Here is a 19,825-nt window from a genome sequence, read left to right as displayed (position 1 = left end):
ATATATACAATCTAGGATCACATATAAGAAAAAAAAACATATCAGGATGACTAATTTTCTAAGGTGAATTTATTAGAATAAAATGTTTATCACATACGTAAATTTAATATTGTGTGTGTGTGTTTCTTCTATATGTTTTCATTGGCAACACATGTGTGCAGTGCCCACACAGAGCAAAAGGGGACATCAGAAGGAAGATTGAAAACCTTGAGGGTGCCAGGAATTTAGCCCAGGGACTCTGCAAGAACAGCAAGTGTTCTTATCTGCTGACCCATCTCACCAGGACGAAGTTGGATGCAGATTACTGCAAATAACATGATTTCACTTTGTTGACAATTAAAAATAATTTCCTCTCTACATATATCACATTGGCGTAGTTGCCTGATATTGGACCATGTTTCCCTAGTGGGCAGCCTTGTCTGGCCTCAGTGGAAAAGAATAAGCTTAGTTCTAATGCAAAATGAAGTGGCAGGGTAGGAAGGCAGGCTAGGGGGCCTCCCTTCCCTGAGAAGAAGAGAAGGGGGGAATGGTAAAAGAGGGTGGGAAGGAGGGACTGGTAGTAGAGAAGGGAAGGGGCTGTGATCCATGTGTAAAGTGAATTAAAAAAAAAAAGCTGAGTGGGGCTAGAGAGATGACACAGCAGTTAAGAGCACTGGTTGTTCTTCCACATGTTCAGAGTTCAGTTCCCAGCAACCACATAGTAATAAGATCTGATCCCACATGGATTAAGAAAGCACACTCACTCTGGAAGATGCCTGAAGGCCCCAGGATCATCCAGCCCTGCAGGTCCCCAGTAACAGCCATGTTAGAGCCCACCAAGACTTTCTCCTGCTTGCTAGGGGACACAGCCAACAGAGGTGAGCTGCACCCTGGCCCCCTAAGTCCCAGTCCATAACCTTCCATCTAGACGAGGCCTGCTAGCCACAGGATCATCAGGCCTATGGGTCCCCAGGAACAGCCAGCTTAGATCCTACCCAATCTTTCTCCTGGTACCCAGCCAGGAGAAGAATATCCCTGCCTGCAGGTCCCTAGGAACACCCAGCCAGCAGAAGTGAGCAGCTTCCTAGTCCCTAAACTCTACTATCAGGCCCAAGGATAGAAGGATCTGGAGGGGACAGGAACTCCACAAGAAAACCAACATAGCCAACTAACCAGAGCCCAGAGGGAATTTCGGAGACTAAAGGACCAACCAAGGTCCATACAAGGACTAGACCTAGGCCTCCTAATAGATGTAGCCTCTGGGCAGCTCCGGCTTCATATGGATTTTGCTAGTAAGGGGATTGGGGTTGTTTCTGACATGGACTCTATTGGCTGATTTTTGGTCACTTCCCCCTGATGGGGCTGCCTCACCAGGCCAGAGGGGAAGAGGATGTACTTATTCCTGGTATGAATTGATGTGATTGGGTGGGTTGGTAGGAAATGGCCCCCCTTTTTGAGGAGTAAGGTAGGAGGATAAAGGAAAAAAAACAGTAAAATAAATTAAAAATAAATAATTTTTTAAGAACTGAAAAGCTTCTATAAGGCAAAGAACATTGTCAACAAAAAAAAATGGCAGCCCACAGATTTGAAAAAGATCTTTAATAACCCTACATATGACAAAGGAATGATATCCAAAATATACAAAACTCAAAAAAATGAAAAGACCCAAGATGGTGGTGCCAATTTCTGATCAGCAGGGCAGCAGTGATTGCACAGCAACCAACAAACCAATCTGTGGAACCCAAAACGCCAGGGACTGTATGTCCCAGGTGAGAGAAAACACCCCAGTGAGGGAAACATTGGTTCCAACCTCAAGTCACCCAGCTAATCTCCAGAGAAGTTCCTGGGTTCCAAAAGGCCTGGGGTCTCCAGTATCTAACCACAAGCCTGCATGCTGTGCTCAAGGGCCAGTGATTCCTTCTGGGTACTGGGGCACAAAGCACCAACTTCAGGCCTCCTGATGCCTGGAGCCACAGGAATAGCCCCAGATGCTGCTCCAAAGCTCAACCTGTCTCCCTAGGGAGACCAACCAAACCTCTGGGCTCAAGATGGCTTCACAAAGCAAACACAGTGTCTGGGCACATTGTCTGGGCAGTTGCAGCTCATTAATCTCAATACAAGAAAGCCAGTGGTGGAACATCTGTCTCTGGGACTTCCCCTGGCGAGAGGAGAGCCTCTGGGCTCCTGAGGAGTCCAGTTAGTCCACATGATCATACAGCTGAGAAGAGCCTCAGCAAACCACCCCCATTAGAAGACCATACCCACCAATCTAAGGAGGGCCCCTGCAGGAACATCCAGCTTCCTGCCCAGGGTTTCTCTCTCTCTCTCTCTCTCTCTCTCTCTCTCTCTCTCTCTCTCTCTCTCACACACACACACACACACACACATACACACACACACACACACACACACACATACACACTCCAGCAGGCACCAGAAACTAACAGCCAATGCTAGAGACAACGAGATAGGTAAAGGCAGGCTTAAAAACACAATCAACAAAAGCCAAAGCATTATGACATCTCCAGAACCCATTTTTCCAAAGGCAAGCATCCCTGGATACCCTAATACAACTGAAACGCAAGAAAATGACCTTAAATCTATGCTTATGGTGATGATAATGGAGGAAACAAATAAAATCCGTAAATACAGGAAGGTACAGTAAAACAGATTGTGACTTTTTAGAGAGGAAATAAAGCACTGAAAGAAACAGAAGAAAGTTCAAACAAACAGGTGAAGGAATTGAATGAAAGGCAGAAAAATACAGACAAACAAGGTAAAGAAATCAATGGGTTAGGGTTAGGGGTTAGGGGTTAAGATCTGAAGATTGAAATGGAAACATTAAAGAAAGCACAAACTGAAGAAATCCGGGGTAGGAAGTGTTATTATTTTTTTTGAAATGATGCACAAAACAGATATTATATGAAAGAGGCTTATTGGATGGAGATGGAGGCAGAAAGACATGGTAGAGGGAGAGGAAGGGGGATCCCTGACAAATAAAGAGGAGAGAGCAGGAGAGAGAGAGCAAGAGAGAGAAGAGGAGGGGTCCTTTTATCCAGGGCCCCTGTGGGCAGTGGCCAATGATGATATCACAGGTACCTAAGCAACCTGGGAGTAGGCTAATGCATCAACTTGTGAACTAACAGGGAGAACTTAGGGAAGAAAACAGGAACTACAGAGGTAAGCATCTCCAACAGAATAGAAAAGAATAAGGAAAGAATTTCAGGTATAGAAGAAATTGATGCATCTATCAAAGAAATTTTAATCAAAAAAATTTCTGACACACAACATCTAAGAAATCAAGGAAACCATAAAAGACAAAACTTAAGAATAATAGGAATAGAGGAAAAAGAAGATTCCCATCAACAATACCCAGAAAATATTTTCAGCAAAATTATAGAAGAAAATTTCCTAAATTTAAAGAGATATCTATAAGCATACAAGAGGTCTACAGCACACCTAACAGATTAGACCAGAAAAGAAAATCCTCCTGCCACATAATAATCAAAACACTAAATGTACATTAACAAAGAAAAATATTAAAAGCTGCAAGGGAGAAAAGACCAAGTAACATACGATGGCAAACCCATCAGAATCATACCTGAATTCTCAACAGAGCCTATGAAAGCCACAAGGGCCTGGGCAGATATCATGCAAACCCTATGAGAACACAGATGTCAGCCCAGACTACTATACCCAGCAAAACTCTCTGTCATCAAAGATGGAGAAAACAAGATAATCCACAACAAAAGCAAATTTAAACAGTATCTATCCACAAATCCAGCCTTACAGAAGAGGCTAGAAGGAAAAACCCAAACCAAGAAGGCTAACTACACCCAGGAAAACACAGGAAATAACTAACTTTACTACAACAAAACTAAAAGTAGGCAAGCACACATAGAGAACTTCAGACCAATCTCTCTATGAACATCGACACAAAAATACCCAATAAAATACTCACAAACTGAATCCAAGAACATACCAAATATATCATTCACCATGACCAAGTAGGCTTCATACCAGGCAGGCAGGGGTGGTTCAATATACAGAAATCCATCAATGTAATCCACCATATAAACAAACTGAAAGAAAAAAACCACATGATCATCTCCTTAGATGACAAAAAAGCATCTGAAAAGATCCAACACTCATTCATATTTGAAGTCTTGGAGAGATGGGGGATACAAAGTACATACTTAAACATAGTAATGGCAATATACAGCAAGCTGATAGCCAACATCAAACTAAACGAAGGAAACTTAAATCAATTCCACTGAAATCGAAGAAAAGACAAGGTTACCCACTCTCTCTCTGTATCTCTTCAATATAGTACTTGAAGTCTGAACCAAAGCAATAAGAAAACTAAAGGAGATCAAGAGGATACAAATTGTAAAAGAAGAAGTAAAAGTGTCACTATTCACAGATGATATGATAGTATGGATAAGTGGCCCCAAAAATTCTAACAGGAAACTCTTACAGCTGATAAACACCTTCAGCAAAGTGGCTGGATACAAAATTAACTCAAAAAAAAAAAAAATCAGTAGCTCTTCTGTATATGAAAGACAAAGGGGCTGAGGAAGAAATTAAGGAAACAACACCCCCTTTACAATAGCCACAAAAGAAAAACCAAAGTATCTTGGTGTCACCCTAATCAAGCAAGTGAAAGAGCTATATGGGAAAAAAAAAAAAACTTTAAATCTCTGAAGAAAGAAATTAAAGGAGATATCAGAAGAGGGAAAGACCTACCATGCTTGTAGATCAGTAGGATCAACATAATAAAAATGGTGATCTTATCAAAAGCAATCTATAGAGTCAACACAATTCTCATCAAAATACCAATACAATTTTTATAACAATTTATTCAATTTGTAGTCCCCCCTCCCTCGTCCTCTCCCAATCCCACCCTCCCTCCCTCATCTACTCCCACATCCCTCCCCCAGTCCAATGATAGGGGAGAGGTCCTCCTCCCCTTCTATCTGACCCTAGCCTATCAGGTCTCATCAGGACTGGCTGCATTGTCTTCCTCTGTGTCCTGGTAAAGCTGCCCCCACCCTCAGGGGGAGGTAATCAAAGAGCCAGCCACAAGTTCATGTCAGAGACAGCCCCTGTTCCCCTTTCTAGGGAATGCACTTGGAGACTGAGCTGCTATGGGCTACATCTGTGCAGGGGTTCTAGGTGATCTCCATGTACAGTTTTTGGCTGGAGTCTTAGTCACAGAAAAGATCTCTGGGCCCAGATTTTTTGGTTCCAAAAGCAATCTACAGATTCAATGCAATTCCCATCAAATTACCAACACAATTCTTTACAGATTTTAAATGACAAATTCTCAACTTCATATGGAATAACAAGAAACTCAGAATCTCTAAAACAATTCTCTGTAATAAAAAAGATCTTCTGGAAGTATCTCCATCCCTGATCTCAAGCTGTACTATAGAGCAACAGTAATAAAAAAATAAAAATAAAAAACACTGCATGGTACTGGCATAGAAACAGACTGGTGGATCAATGGAACCAAATAGAAGACCCAGAAATAAACCCACACACTTATAGACACCTGATTTTTGACAAAGATGCCAAAATCATACATTGGAAAAAAAAATAGCATCGTCAACAAATGGTGCTGGTCTAACTGGATGTCTATATGTAGAAAAATGCAAATAGATCCATACTTATCACCCTGCACAAAACTAAAGTCCAAGTGGATCAAAGACCTCAACATAAAACCAGACACACTAAATCTGTTAGAAGAAAAAGTGGGGAAGAGCCTTGAACTCATTGGCACAGGAGACAACTTCCTGAACAGAACACCAAGAGCACAGGCTCTAAGAGCAACAATCAATAAATGGGACTTCATAAAACTGAAAAGCTTCTGTAAAGCAAAGGACACTGTCATCAGAACAAAACAACTGCCTACAGATTTGGAAAGAATCTTCACCAACCCTATATCTGACAGAGGACTAATATCCAGTATATAACTCAAGAAGTTAAACAGCAACAGATCAAGTAATTCAATTAAAAAAATAGAGTACAGAGCTAAACAGAGAATTCTCAATAGAGGAATATCGAATGGCAGAGAAACACTTAAAGAAATGTTCAACTAGCTTAGTAATAAGGGAAATGGGAATCAAAACCACCCTAAGATTTCACCTTACACACATCACAATGGCTAAGATCAAAACTCAAGTGACTACACATGCTGGAGAGGTTGTGGAGAAAGGGGAACCCTCCTCCACTGCTGGTGGGAATGTAAACTTGTACAACCACTCTGGAAATCAATCTGGCGCTTCCTCAGACAACTAGGAATAGAGCTTCCTCAAGATCCAGCTATACCACTCCTAGGCATATACCCTAAAGAGGCTCAAGTACACAATAAGGACATTTCCTCAACCATGTTTGTAGCAGCTTTATTTGTAGTAGCCAGAAGCTGGAAACAGCCTGGATGCCCCTCGATGGAGGAATGGATGCACAAATTGTGGTACATCTACACAATGGAATATTACTCAGCAATAAAAAACAAGGAAATCATGAAATTTGCAGTTAAATGGTGGGAACTGGAAAAGATCATCCTGAGTGAGCTATCCCAGAAGCAGAAAGATGCAGACAGTATATATTCACTCATATAGACATATAATATAGGATAAACCTACTAAAATCTGTACACCTAAAGAAACTAATCAACAGGAAGGACTCTTGCTAAAATGCTCAATTCCTATCCAGAAAGGCAAACAGGATGGACATGAGAAGAAGGCAAAAAGAGGGAACAAGTCAGGAGCCTGACACAGAGGACCTCTGAAAGGCTCTGCCCTGCAGACTATCAATGCAGATGCTGAGACTTAGGGGCAACCTTTGGGCAGAGTGCAGGGAATTTTACAAGAGAAGTGGGAAACAGTAAGATCTGGAGAGGACAGGAACTCCACAAGGAGAACAACACAACCAAAAAATCTGAGGGGTCTTTCCTGAGACTGATACTCCAACCAAGGACCATGCATAGAGATAACCTAAGACCTCTACACAGATGTAGCCCATAGCAGTTCTGTATCTAAGTGGGTTCCATTGTAATAGGAACAGGGACCGTCTCTGACATGGACTGATTGGCCTGCTTTTTAATTACCTCCTCCTGAGGGGGAAGCAGCATTACCAGGCCACAGAAGAAGACAATGCAGCAATTCCTGATGAGACCTAATTGACTAGGATCAGGAGGAAGAAAAAGAAGACCTCCCCTACCAGCGGACTTGGGGAGGGGAATGCATGGAGAAGAAGGAGAAAGGGAGGGTTTGGGAGGGGAGGAAGGAGGGTTTGAGAGGGGAGGAAGGAGGGTTTGGGAGGGGAGGAGGGAGGGAACTAAGGGGGGATACAAAGTAAATATAGTGTAATTAATAAAAATATAAATAAATAAATAAATAAATGGATACATAAATAGATAAATAAAGTGGAGTACAGAAATAAACAGAGAATTCTCAACATAGGAATATTGAATGGCAGAGAAACATTTAAAGAAATGCTCAACATCCTTAGGGTTATGGTAAATGCCAGTCAAGATGACTCTGAGATTCCATCTTACACCCATCAGAATGGCTAAGATCAAAAACTCAGGTGACAGCATATGCTGGCAAAGATGTGGAGAGGGAAATACTCCTCCATTGTTGATGGTAGTGCAAACTTGTACAACAACTTTGGAAATCAATCTTGTGCTTTCTCAGAAAATTGGGAACAGCTCTACCTCAAGTCCCACCTATAGCCCCTCCCCGGCATATTCCCAAAAGATGTTCTACCATACAACAAGGACATTTGCTCAGCCATGTTCATTGCAGCTTTATTTGTAATAGCCAGAAACTGGAAACATCATTGTCTTTATGGCTGAAAATATCTCCCTCTATGTACATCACATTTTCCTCACCCATAACAGTGTTGATGGACACCAAGCTTGGTTCAATCAACAGTGATGGGCAAGCATCTCGATGAACATGTTGAGTCCTTAGGAATGGTATACTTGCACCATGTGGCAGGCTAGGTTTTGGCTTTTGGGGGACCCTCCATACTGACATCCAAACAGACTGGCGCTCTTCGCATCTCCACAAGCAGTGCATAGCACAGGAAGGAATCCCTCAGTGGTGTTTGTCATTACTTTTCTGGTTGACATTGGACGGTAACTCCTGGAATTCAACTGATTTGATTTCTCTGATTCCTCCTGAATGCAAACATTTTTATGTGTTCATGCTCAGTTTGTATCAAATATTTGAGGACTGTCTATTTATTTTCCCTTTACACATTGTGTTGCCTTGTGTCCTATAATTTAGATATTTTATCTAATTATAAGCAATCTACATAATATTCCTCTGTCTGCAGTATCAATAGCAAAGATTCCCTCCTTCTCTATGCCATACCCTCAAGTAACTGCTTCCTTTGTTGGGAAGCACCCCTTTATTTTCCTGAGAAAGCATTTGTCAACTACTGCCAATATCACTTGAGGGATTGAAGTCCTATCAGTACTGGCCTATCCCTGTTCCTTCGACTCTAAGTGCAATCTGTGCTAGAACAGTTTCAGAGTTTGTTACACACAGGGATCTGATGCATAGAGTGTTTATGTTACACAGGTACACGTGTATTTTTAAAAAGTATATTTTTTACTTAATTTTAATTTCTAAGATGGGTCTCTCTACATAGCCCTATCTGTCCTGTAACTAACTATATGGACCAGCCAATCTTGTACCACATATGCACCAGCATCATACACAAGTGGTCCCTTATAAAACCTATACCTAGAAGTCCCCTCCTTTCAGTTCATGCTCCACTTCTTATATTCTCTAGCACCTAGAAAGATCATGTACTTCCAGGGCCCAGGGTTCCAAACTGAGTAATGGATAGGAGTAGATAAGGCTTTAGTTGCATTACAGCAGATAACTGAGCTGTGGATGCATGGTATACAATTCATGGCATCCAGGTCTTTGGTGTTCCATGCATGAAATGCTTTCATTTCATGCATGGGGAGACACATTACATACCTGTTTGTAATGTGTCTCCCCAGTATTGCTTCAGTGCTTCTTTAAGCTGGGGGAGGAGCTTTGTGTGCTTTACAATTAGTTTACAATTTAGTTTTTCTGTCCCTAAGAGTTGTATCTGCTTCTGAGTCTCATTAAGTCTCCCTCTTCATGCACAAAGAAAAAATGCAGTATATACAAAGCTGTTGCTCAACACATAGAGGTGGCCCTGCTTCCTTGGTCTTCACTTCACTGTCCCCTCTTCATTGGTTACTACCTTACAGCCCCAACATGCATGCTGCTCAGAAGTGCTTGGCACTGCCAGGAACTTTTTGGACTTCAATGACAATAACAGACCACCAGGATCAACATAGACACTAAAACCCTATACCACTCTTAGGGTCCTTGTTGAATTAACTTCCTTTCTAAGACTACCATGAATACAGGCCTATCCATATCTGGGAACTGAACATCATAGGCTACCCACAATTCACTCTTCCATCAATAATTCTATCTTCCGTTATATTTCCAGTCCCTGCTATAAATGGGAACCTCAGAGAGAACAATACAGAAAATCAACAAAACTAAAAGCTGGTTTCTTGAAAATGTCAACAAGATAGAAAAACCCTTAGCCAAACTAACAAAAAGGCAGAGAGATAATATACAAATTTTAAAAATCAGAAATGAAAAGGTGGACATAATAACAGACACTGAGGAAATCCAAAGAATCACTAAGTCTTACTTCAAAAGCCTTTACTCCATAAAATTGAAAAATCAAAACAAAATGGATGATTTTCTTGATATATGCCACTTACCAAAGTTAAATCAAGATTGGTTAACAATCTAAATAATCCTATAATATTTAAGAAAATAGAAACAGTCATTAAAGGTATTCTAAGCAAAAAATACCCAGGGCCAGATGAGTTCAATACAGAATTCTACCAGACTTTCTATGAAGAGCTAATACCAATATACCTCAAACTATTCCATAAAATAAAAACAGAAACATTGCCAAACTCATTCTATGAGGGCACAGTCACCTTGAGACCTAAACCACACAAAGATTGAACCAAGAAAGATAATTTCAGACCACTTTCCCTCATATTGATGCAAATATATTCAATAAAATACTTGCAAACCAACTCCAATAACACATGAAAACATCATCCACCATGACCAAGTAGGCTTCATCCCAGGGATGCAGGGATGGTTCAAGATCAACATAGGATAGAAAAAAGGCAGAGCCATGAGAAGCTGTCTACCTCTAAACATGTCTGTTCTAGGACACAGTTATCAGGAAGTGTAAAGCTATGAGGGAAAGACAAGGCATGGCAAGGAAGGATGGTGTTTAGATTGGAGCAAAGGGTGAACCAGATCAACTAAGAATCCCATGTCCACACAGAAAGAACAGGCAGCTCATCAACTGAGTATCACCCTATGAAGTACCAATAATCAATCTAAACATCTGCAATTGAGATGTGTGAACGAACATCAGTCTTAGACTCTCGAGTCTAAGATATAGTACCACATCCCACAGGAAGATAGAAAACATCAGTCTCATCATTTTCCCACTGTCCTCTTGCTTCCTACAGAAACTTTCTAAACAGCACCTTTCCTTGGGAGTGAAACTGCTCTTCAGCCCTCTCTGCCTGTGCTGAGCAACTCCAGACCCTCGGCAGGAAGGGAGGGCAACTTCCCCAGGGTCTCCACCCCAGCTTGTAGTTCAGCAGGGCTCCTGCCATCAGTCTCCAACACTTCTCTCCAGCCTTCACGGACAGTGCCTGCCTTTACCAACATGCTGGTATGACCACGTTGACAGTGTTGACTGACCAGGGCCAGATCTCAACCTCAGCACTCTCCTATCTAGGTGCTCTCAAGCAGGATCTCACTGTAAGCACAGATGGGAGGGCAGCTGTTCTCCAGGACTTCACTGTGGCTATCACCGACCAGGACACCACACTATCCTCACTGTCTTAGATTCCAATGCCATAGTCCTTTTCTATCCAACACTGTATGCCATGCCACACCACCACTGATGCCAAATCAAGGATAGAGCCTGGCACCTTCTTACCAGGAGGCTAGCCAGGTCTATTACTATAACCACAACAGCTGGGCCTGCAGGCCTATGGTTCTGTGCCCTATCCTGGGAGTCAGGCCTTTGGCAACCAGAAACAGTGATAAAAGAAATTCAGCCGACAAATTTCCAAATACCACTCTCCACCTCTGCTGTGTCCTGTTCCATATCTGCTAACAGTATGCCAGATACTAGTCTTCAAGGTGAGTAAAGAGCCAGGAGGGGAAAGAGTAGGAAGCACTCCACAAAGACTCAGCTCTACCATTCAGGGAGAATGTGAGTCCTGACAGGTCAGTCTAGTTCTGCCTTTCCATTCCAATCATCAAACTCTATAAAGACAGAGAATGCAAGGCCATGGTGGTTACCATCCATCCTACATTAAGTGATGCCCATAGAGCTCATCACAGTCACACATGTACCCACCCAAGATATTCAGTCCCATGCACTAACAAACTACAATCAAATCCTTTCTCATTGATTGCTATGGGCTCTAGAAGACACCAAGGACTTTTGTTTTGGTAACACTAAATTTTCCATAAGTGGAAATCCTCTTCCAGAGCAGTGCAACTCAGAATCTGTCCTGAAAGAAGTACTCCTCCAAGTTCCAAGCACATTTCATGGCATTCTCTCACCTTTAAAATTGTAGAGACAGTGTTAGGTCCACCTCATGTACCATTGGTAAGCTTGCCAAAGGTGATTCTTTTTTTTTCTTTCTTTCTTTCTTTTTTTCTTTCTTTCTTTCTTTTTTATTAATTACAATTTATTCATTTTGTATCCCAGATGTAGCCCCTTCCCTTGTCCTCTCCCAATCCCAGCCTCCCTCCCTCATCTCCTCCTATGTCCCTCCCAAGTCCACTGACAGGGGCGGTCCTCCTCCCCTTCCATCTAAACCTAGCCTATCAGGTCTCATCAGGACTGGCTTCATTGTCTTCCTTTGTGTCCTGGTAGGGCTGCTCCCCTCTAAGGAGTGGGTGATCAAAGAGCCAGCCACTGAGTTCATGTCAGAGACAGTCCCTGTTCACCTTACTAGGGTACCCACTTGGACATGGAGCTGCTATGGGCTACATTTGTGCAGGGGTTCTGGGTTATCTCCATACATGGTCCTTGGTTGGAGTATGAGTCTCAGAAAAGACCCCTGGGCCCAGATTTTTGGTTCTGTTGCTTTCCTTGTGGAGCTCTTGTCCCCTCCAAATCTTTCATCTCCCCCTTCTTTCATGAAACTCCCTGCACTCTGCCCAAAGTTTGGCTATGAGTCTCAGCATCTGCTTTAATACCATGCTGGGTAGAGTCTTTCAGAGGCTCTCTGTGGTAAATTCCTGTCCTATTCCCTGTTTTCTCCCTCTTCCAGTGTCCATCCCGTTTGCCTTTCTGAATGAGGATTGATCATCTTACCCAGGGTCCTCTTTCTTGCTTAGCTTCTTTAGGTATACAGATTTTAGTATGTTTATCCTATACTATATGTCTAGTATCCACTTATAAGTGAGTATATACCATGTGTGTCTTTCTGCTTCTTGGATATCTCACTCAGGATGATCTTTTGTTTTGTTTTGTTTTGCTTTGTTTGTTTTTACTCTGGTACTTCAGAGGTGACCCATGGCCAAGAACATAAGATCATGTAGACATGCTCTCTACTGCGGAATTATACTCAAGCCCAAAGATCTATTTCTTATATAATTTTCCATATCACTTATAAGAAGTCTGTGAGACATGGGGTGGAGGGAAGCCTCCATTGAGAAATGCTTGCCTTACAGTTGATACCCAGTTGGTATCTACTGGGCTTAGATACCAACACCACATAAAAAGCCACGCCTCTGGGGGCATCTGAGTAATGCCATAAACTGAAAGAAGTTGGCAAAGTCAGTTAAGTTCTTGAAAATTATGGACCAGGTAAGCTGCCTAATAGCAAAGTTCCAAGGAAGTGACAGGCACTGTATTGCCAGAGGCCAGTCATGCAGGAATGGACTTGAGCCAACCCAGTGAGCTTCCTGGAGGTGGACCACCATTTTTGCAAAATCTAAGATGGGTGTGTCCTGGAAGGCAAGGCCCCAGAGACTTCCTCTCCAGATTACTTCTTGCTGCTGAGTGCCTTCCCATGCTTGTCATTGTTGCATCCCTCGTATATATCTGGCATGGCATAGAAAAATCTTCACTGCTGATAAACTAGGATCAGATGGAAGAGGAGGAGGACCTCCCCTATCAGTGGACTTAGAGAGGGGTAAGGAGGAGATGAGGGAGAGAGGGTGGTATTGGGAGGGAATGAGAGGGGCTACAGCTGGGATACAAAGTAAATAAACTATAATTAATATAAAAAATTAAAATTATAAAAAAACATCTTCATTGCCTATGCTCTGATGTAACTGCTTCGCTGTCACACAGATTCTTGCAGAATCAATATGAGAATGATTTTATAATGTTTGATAATGATTCCCAAATTGATTCAAGTAATTTGTCAACCCCTCCTGCACAATAGCAAAATCTGCTAGGAATTCCGTGATTTTTTTTTTTGACCTGTCATTGACACATGAACTTCACTAGGAAGAACAGACTTGAGACATACTTACAACCTAGGTATGCTTTCCCTCTAGTTCTAGAGATAAAGTCACAGGTCTCAGTATACACCATAATAGATAACCGTGAACAGAAAGTAGACAACTAACTGCAGAATTAAAGGCTGATGTAATTATCCTGAACTCACTATGAACTAAGATATAGCTGGAAAATGGTAATTCGGTCTTAATGGAAAGACATGTAAACAATTATCTTGTTGTAACCCCTTGGACTCTGTCAGCCTTAAAACCTTGTCAAACTATATCATGAATAACTGTTACCTTGAACTTACAATGAGCCCATGTAATGGGCACAAAGCAGAAATATGTAGTAGAAAAAGATGCAATGTATATTCCTGTTTTATCTTTGAATTCATCTGTTTTGGTGATTAATTATCTTTATAGGTATGAGGTGATCTTTCTTATGTACAGAGCTTTTTGCTGAGAAGGAATATAAATTCAAAAATAAAGGCATTGAAGCTCCTTTACTTCATCGTGTGTGTGAGTGTTTGTGTGTGTGTGTGTAGTTTTTTCTTCTTTCTCCCTCTTCCCACTGATTCACAGAGGGTTAATAAGTTCTAGCCAGCTACCTCTTTAGCAACAATAAGAAAAGGGTCAAGAATTTTTCCTTCTGCCTTTGCCATTTTTCACAGCCTGCTGTCACCCAGTGGGAAGCATTAGTCAGAGAAAGCAGCCTGGCTGCCAGAAAGCAAGAGAACCTGAATAGTTTAGTCAGTAAGGTATCAGCCTTAAAGTCTGAAGGGTCAAGGTTCAAATCCCTGTGTCTTCTTTTTAAACTACCCATGGAGGCAATATCTACAAGCTTCACACAAACACAAAGGAAGACAAAAACATCTGAGAAAACATGACATAACATGGTCAGCAAAAACAGAGCAGTTACCCCCTGTCTTCGAACAGAGCTGCTGTCAAGCAGAGCTCTGAGGACTTCCTTCCCCACTGCTTCAAGGGCCTGAGAGCTATGGTGCTGGGAAAGGGAGGGAAGCTTCTCACTTACCAGGCACTGACTTCTTCCTTGAGTCTTTTTTAGTGTTGGAAATGGAGATATCCCTGGGATTGCCACCTTCAAGCCAGGCATCTGTTATCCTCCAGAACTCTGCAACACCCCATACCCAGGTTTTCCAGATGAGGACACCACATGTCGATGGGGACAGGTCATTAGCAGCCCCCATCCGAAGTCCCTAAGAATTCCTGGCCTCGCCTCAAGCTCCAAGCCTGGAACAAAGAGAGGATAAAAACTTGAATGAGCTTTAACCACTTCTGGATGCCCATGAAGGCATAAAAAAAAAAGAAAGAAAAAAGAAAATTCAAGGCCCATCACTTCCCCTTTAGCACACCCTGACATAAAGCAATCTCCACACTGCACTGATTCTGGGAGCCTAAAGCAGAAGCCTGCTTCTGACAATACCAGCTTGGGAATCATCAGCCTGGGTCTGGAAGAGCTAGGGGCACTGGAGAAGGAATTGGGATCTAGCACTGAGTTTGCAGACACCACCGGAGGCAGGCAGCACCTTCCCCAACTATTCAAAACCCTCATAGACAGACCAGGCCCATGAAAGCTCCAGAGCCATGAGTATCCCCTCAGTCCAGGTGAGGAAGAATAAGTCTAAAGCCTCCAAGCTGCTTGATGGAGCTCCTCAGGCCAAAATCCAGTGAGGGAGAGGGGGCTGTGGGCAGTGCTGGGGTCAGTGACAGGACGGTTGACAATATGGCAAAGCACTTGGAGGGCAAAGCTACCAAAGCAGCACCAGCAGGCCCAACAGAGCCAAAGGACACAGGCAAGACAAGACCAAGTATACCAGAAAAAAAAACAACTCCAAGAAAACAGAGGAGCTTAAGCAGTCAAGGAACAGAGTCAAGACAGAAGAGGAATCCACCATGCCCAAGACCAAGAGGAAAAGGAATCCACCTGAGCTCAGCCACAACAGCTTTAAAAAGCCTCGAACCCACCTCGACATGTACATGATGGAGTCCATGCAGGTCTTTCATCCACTGGGGAAGAAGAATGAGAGGAAAGCTGGCACATGCTCCTCCCGGCCTCTGGGAATCTCCAGCAGCCACAAAGATCCAAGGCCAGGCCCACTCACCACAGCACTGCTGGACATGCCACATGAGGGCCAGGGCCCTGAAAAAAACTTAGGCAAGGCTCAGAGAGCAGAGAGAAGTGCTCACAAGGGATTTCCAACTTCATCCCAACATGAGCTGCCCTCACCTGGGAAGGTCAAGTTAGTACCTTTGCCTTTCCCAAAGCCTCAGACCTGTTTCTAGAAAGCCTCTCTCACTGGCTTCACGCAGACCCACTGCAACTTACCCAGCATGGCCTCATTCCCACTCAGCTCAGTCTTCTCCACACAGGACATCCCCACCACCTCCTGCCAGCACATCTTTGATGGCCTCTGCCAAGCCAGCTCCGCAAATTTCCAACAGTGGCACACGACCTAACATAACCAACCCCATCCAGTCTAGCACTGTGCCTCAGTCAGCTGCCTCAAGGCCTGCACCCTACAGAGCATCATCTCATACTTCGCTCCAGAGGGAGCTTGTTTCTGCTGCCAGGAACAGGGTGCCGTCACCTCCCAAACCTCAAACCCAGTATCTGTTGCAGGACTTCAGCCGCCAACCAATTCCATGAAGGAATTTGACATTCTAGGGCCAGTTATCTCACAGCCCATCACAAAAGAGCAGAGGCCAGAGAGGGAGGCCATGAAGAGAAGGGCTCAACAAGAGCGAGAGAATTCTGGCAAGTGCACCACTCTTGGGAAACCGAAGCTTTTTCTTCAGTGGGGAGAAGGATATAGAAGTTTCTTGATATTATGGCTACGGAAAGGGAGAGCTGGCCAGATCTTTGCAGCAAAGCGCTTTTCAACGTAGACAAGGAAAGATACAAAGATACACAGATACACATGTATACAATGACAGAAAAGAATATATAAATATTTATAGACACAGATACATATGTAGGAATATAGAAGACTAGATATAGATAGATAGACAAAATATTTATATCCACATATATTTGAATACTTAGTAAAAGCACCTTAAAAGTGTTAAGTTGGTTATTTTATTTGTGACTAACAAGTGTCTTCTGATGTTTCTGTTAACTTTGATATTTTAATTTTTATGTTTTCAAAGTACAATATCATATTTTATATGAAATAGTACTCAATAAATACTTATTTAATATTAAATCAATCAAAAATGCTATAGCTCTATTAAAATTATTCTCCTTGAGTTTTTTGGTCACCGGACACAGTATATCTTAAAGTGCATACTGAATAGTAAGCACACTCTCCCTCCATTACCATAGTCATGCGCATTTCCCACCGCTCACCACAGCCATTTGCCATCATTTTTTCTGCTAGGAGCTTTGCCTCCAATTTCATGAAACATATACATATAGGATTTCACTTATGCAAGTATAACCTAGGACCCACAAATGAAAGAAAATATAGTTAACCAAGTCTGCTTAATTCACATGAACTTTTCCCTGTAAATGGCATAATTTCATTTTTGTATAAATAAATAATGTTTCATTGTGTTTACACATCACATTTTCTTTATCCCTTTCTCTGTTGTTGACACTGGGCTATTTCCCTAATGTAGCTGCCTGGAACAGTTGTGATGGCTATTTCTGGTGTCAACCCGACTACATTAGAAGTTAGCTAAAACTTGCTGTGTTACTGGGTACACCTGTGAGGAATTTTTCTTAATTTAAAAAAATTATTAAATCATTTGAAGTGGGCTGTGGGCTACCCAACATTAATCTGGCTCTTTTTACATAGGACGCCTATATGAAGACTATGGAAGAAGGAAGCTCTTTGCTCTGTGCCCGATTTCCCTTGCTCTTGCTGGCAAGTCCATTCCTTCACTTGCATTAGATCCTAGTTCTTTGGGATTCCAGACAGAGTGTACTAAAGACCAGCTGAGATAGCCTCATGGATAGACCAACTACTAGACACCAACTGTCTGTTGGTACGCAGCTATTATTGGACTCACCAGTCCATATCCTGTAAGCCACTCTAGTAACTCCCTTTTCTATATATAGATGAATAGATATATCTTATCAGTTTTGCTCCTCTAGAGAACCTTGACTAGATATTATGGCTCTTCAATGTAAGAGCCAAATACAACTGTGCTGCAATCAACATTGACGTGTGAATACGTCTCTAAAATAGTGAATTGAAATCCTACAATTGGGATACAAAGTGAATAAACTGTAATTTAATTTAAAAAAATAAATAAATTTTAAAAAAGAAATTCTTTTTGTAAATACCCAGGAGTGGTAGTAAGTGGGTCATGAAGATTCATTTTTAATTTTGTAAAGAACCTTTATTGTGATTCTGTTGTGTGGTAATTCTAGCAAAGAACACTTGGACACTCTTAAAGCTGAATAGAAACTCTGTGCTGCTGGCTAGCAGCTGCATGGAAACTTGTGCAACTCAGGCAGCCCCAAGCCTCCCTGGCCTTGCTCTTTTAAGCACAAAAACTATATCCTGGATTGACACACTTCAGTTAGCAAGAACGGTCAGCAAGAAGCTGAACTATAGAGGCCAAAAGGCAAGGCCTTTTAGGGACTTTTCTAGATCCTGAAACTAAGGACAAGGTTTCTGATGGATTAGGTCTTTGTTCCCATTTGGGGAGGTATTGCAGGGCTAATTGCTAAGTTCTAAGGTCAGCATGGTGCCTCCAGCATAACATCTGTTGTGCTAGGTTCTGCAAGCCTGTACAACTCTCATATATGATGTAAAAGTATATATCCTTACCAGTGACAGAATGTTTTTTCTTCTATTTATATTGACATTATTTGTCATTTCTTGATTTGATTGGTGCTGTTCTGACTAGGGTGACATATACCCTCAATATACCCTTCGTACTTCTTAGATGACCAGTGAGGTTGAACATGATTTTTGTGTCATTGTGACCAAGTGAGTTTCATCTTTTGTGAAATATCTTTTAATTTGTGAACCCAGTTATAAATTAGGTTGCTGTTCCTTAAATTTTTAGTTCCTTGCACTCTAGATATTAAACCTCTTTCTACCACAGGTAGAGGCATAAAGACTTTCTTCTTTTTCTCTGGGCTGCCTCTTCACTGATTGTTTCTATGGCAAAAGCATTTTGAGTTCTTGAGGTTCTACTTGGTAATGGTTGGTATCATCTCCTGAATGACAGAGGTTCTTATCAGTCTTTGTTTGGCCCTGGATTTGAAATGCTTTCTTTACTTTTTCCTCTAACAGTTTCAAATATTACGTGAAATTCTCAGGAGCCCTTGAGTTTTACACAGAGTAAGAGATAGGAATCTAGTTTCATTCTTCTGCAAGTGAAACATCAAACTTTTCCCAGCAACAATTGTTAACAATTCTGCCTTTTCTGCAAGGTCTATGCTTGCTATTTTTGTCAAAAAATTAGTTGGCTGTGTGTACGTTTGCATCACAGTCTTCTACTCTAACCATTAATTTGTGTCTGCTTTTGTGCCAGTTCTATGTTGATTGTTACTGTCACTTTGTAATATTACTTTATGTCATAAATGGTTATATCACCATTAACATTAACATTTTTGCCCAGTATTAGGGTATCTGGGTTACTTTGTGTACCGATATGAATGTTCAGAGTTTTGAGGATTTTTTCCCTACACTTGGGAAGAAGTTTCTATTTTGTGGAGATTACTGTTCAACTTGCAACTGACTTAATAGCCATTTTCAGAGTATTAATTCTTGCCATCATAAGCATGACGTGGGTTTTAGTCTTCTAGTATCTTCTATACAGTTAATTTAGTGACCATGATTGAATCTTGTCGGTTTCTATCATGGGAAGTTTACTTAAGTATGGCAGGGGACTTGCTATCTACAGTTCAATAAGTTGCAAGTTGTCCTTCAGAGCATGAAATATATTATTCCAAGCCCTCCTGACTTTTCAATGTTGTTATTCTGATGGCGCTCCCTTTATATACCACCAGGCATTTCTCTTTTGCATCTTTCAATGTCACATTTGTTTTATGTAGTTAGTGTTTTGAATATACGGTTACATGGGGATAAGATGTTCACTGAATCTCTGCTTGGTGTTCAAAATAGTAAATACCTCCTGTACATAACCAGAAATCTCTTCTCCAAGATTAGAAGCAGTTTGTTATGATTTTATTGGAAATGCCTTGAGAATAAAATTCTTGCTCTTTTTCTATGCTCCAAATTCACAGAGTTGGTGTCTAGGTTTGGTTTCTATTGCTGTGATAAAGA

The 19,825-nt window shown here is 41.7% G+C and overlaps 1 pseudogene; it reads left to right on the top strand.

Moving 5' to 3' along the window:
* The first annotated feature begins 751 nt into the window (after positions 1–751).
* On the top strand, positions 752–17,526 carry LOC110545705 (uncharacterized protein C2orf78 homolog; annotated as a pseudogene).
* Positions 17,527–19,825: the final 2,299 nt, after the last annotated feature.

Source organism: Meriones unguiculatus, chromosome 14 (assembly GCF_030254825.1).
Source record: "Meriones unguiculatus strain TT.TT164.6M chromosome 14, Bangor_MerUng_6.1, whole genome shotgun sequence".
NCBI classification, from domain to species: Eukaryota; Metazoa; Chordata; class Mammalia; order Rodentia; family Muridae; genus Meriones; species Meriones unguiculatus.
This window is presented reverse-complemented; position numbering and strand designations above follow the sequence as displayed.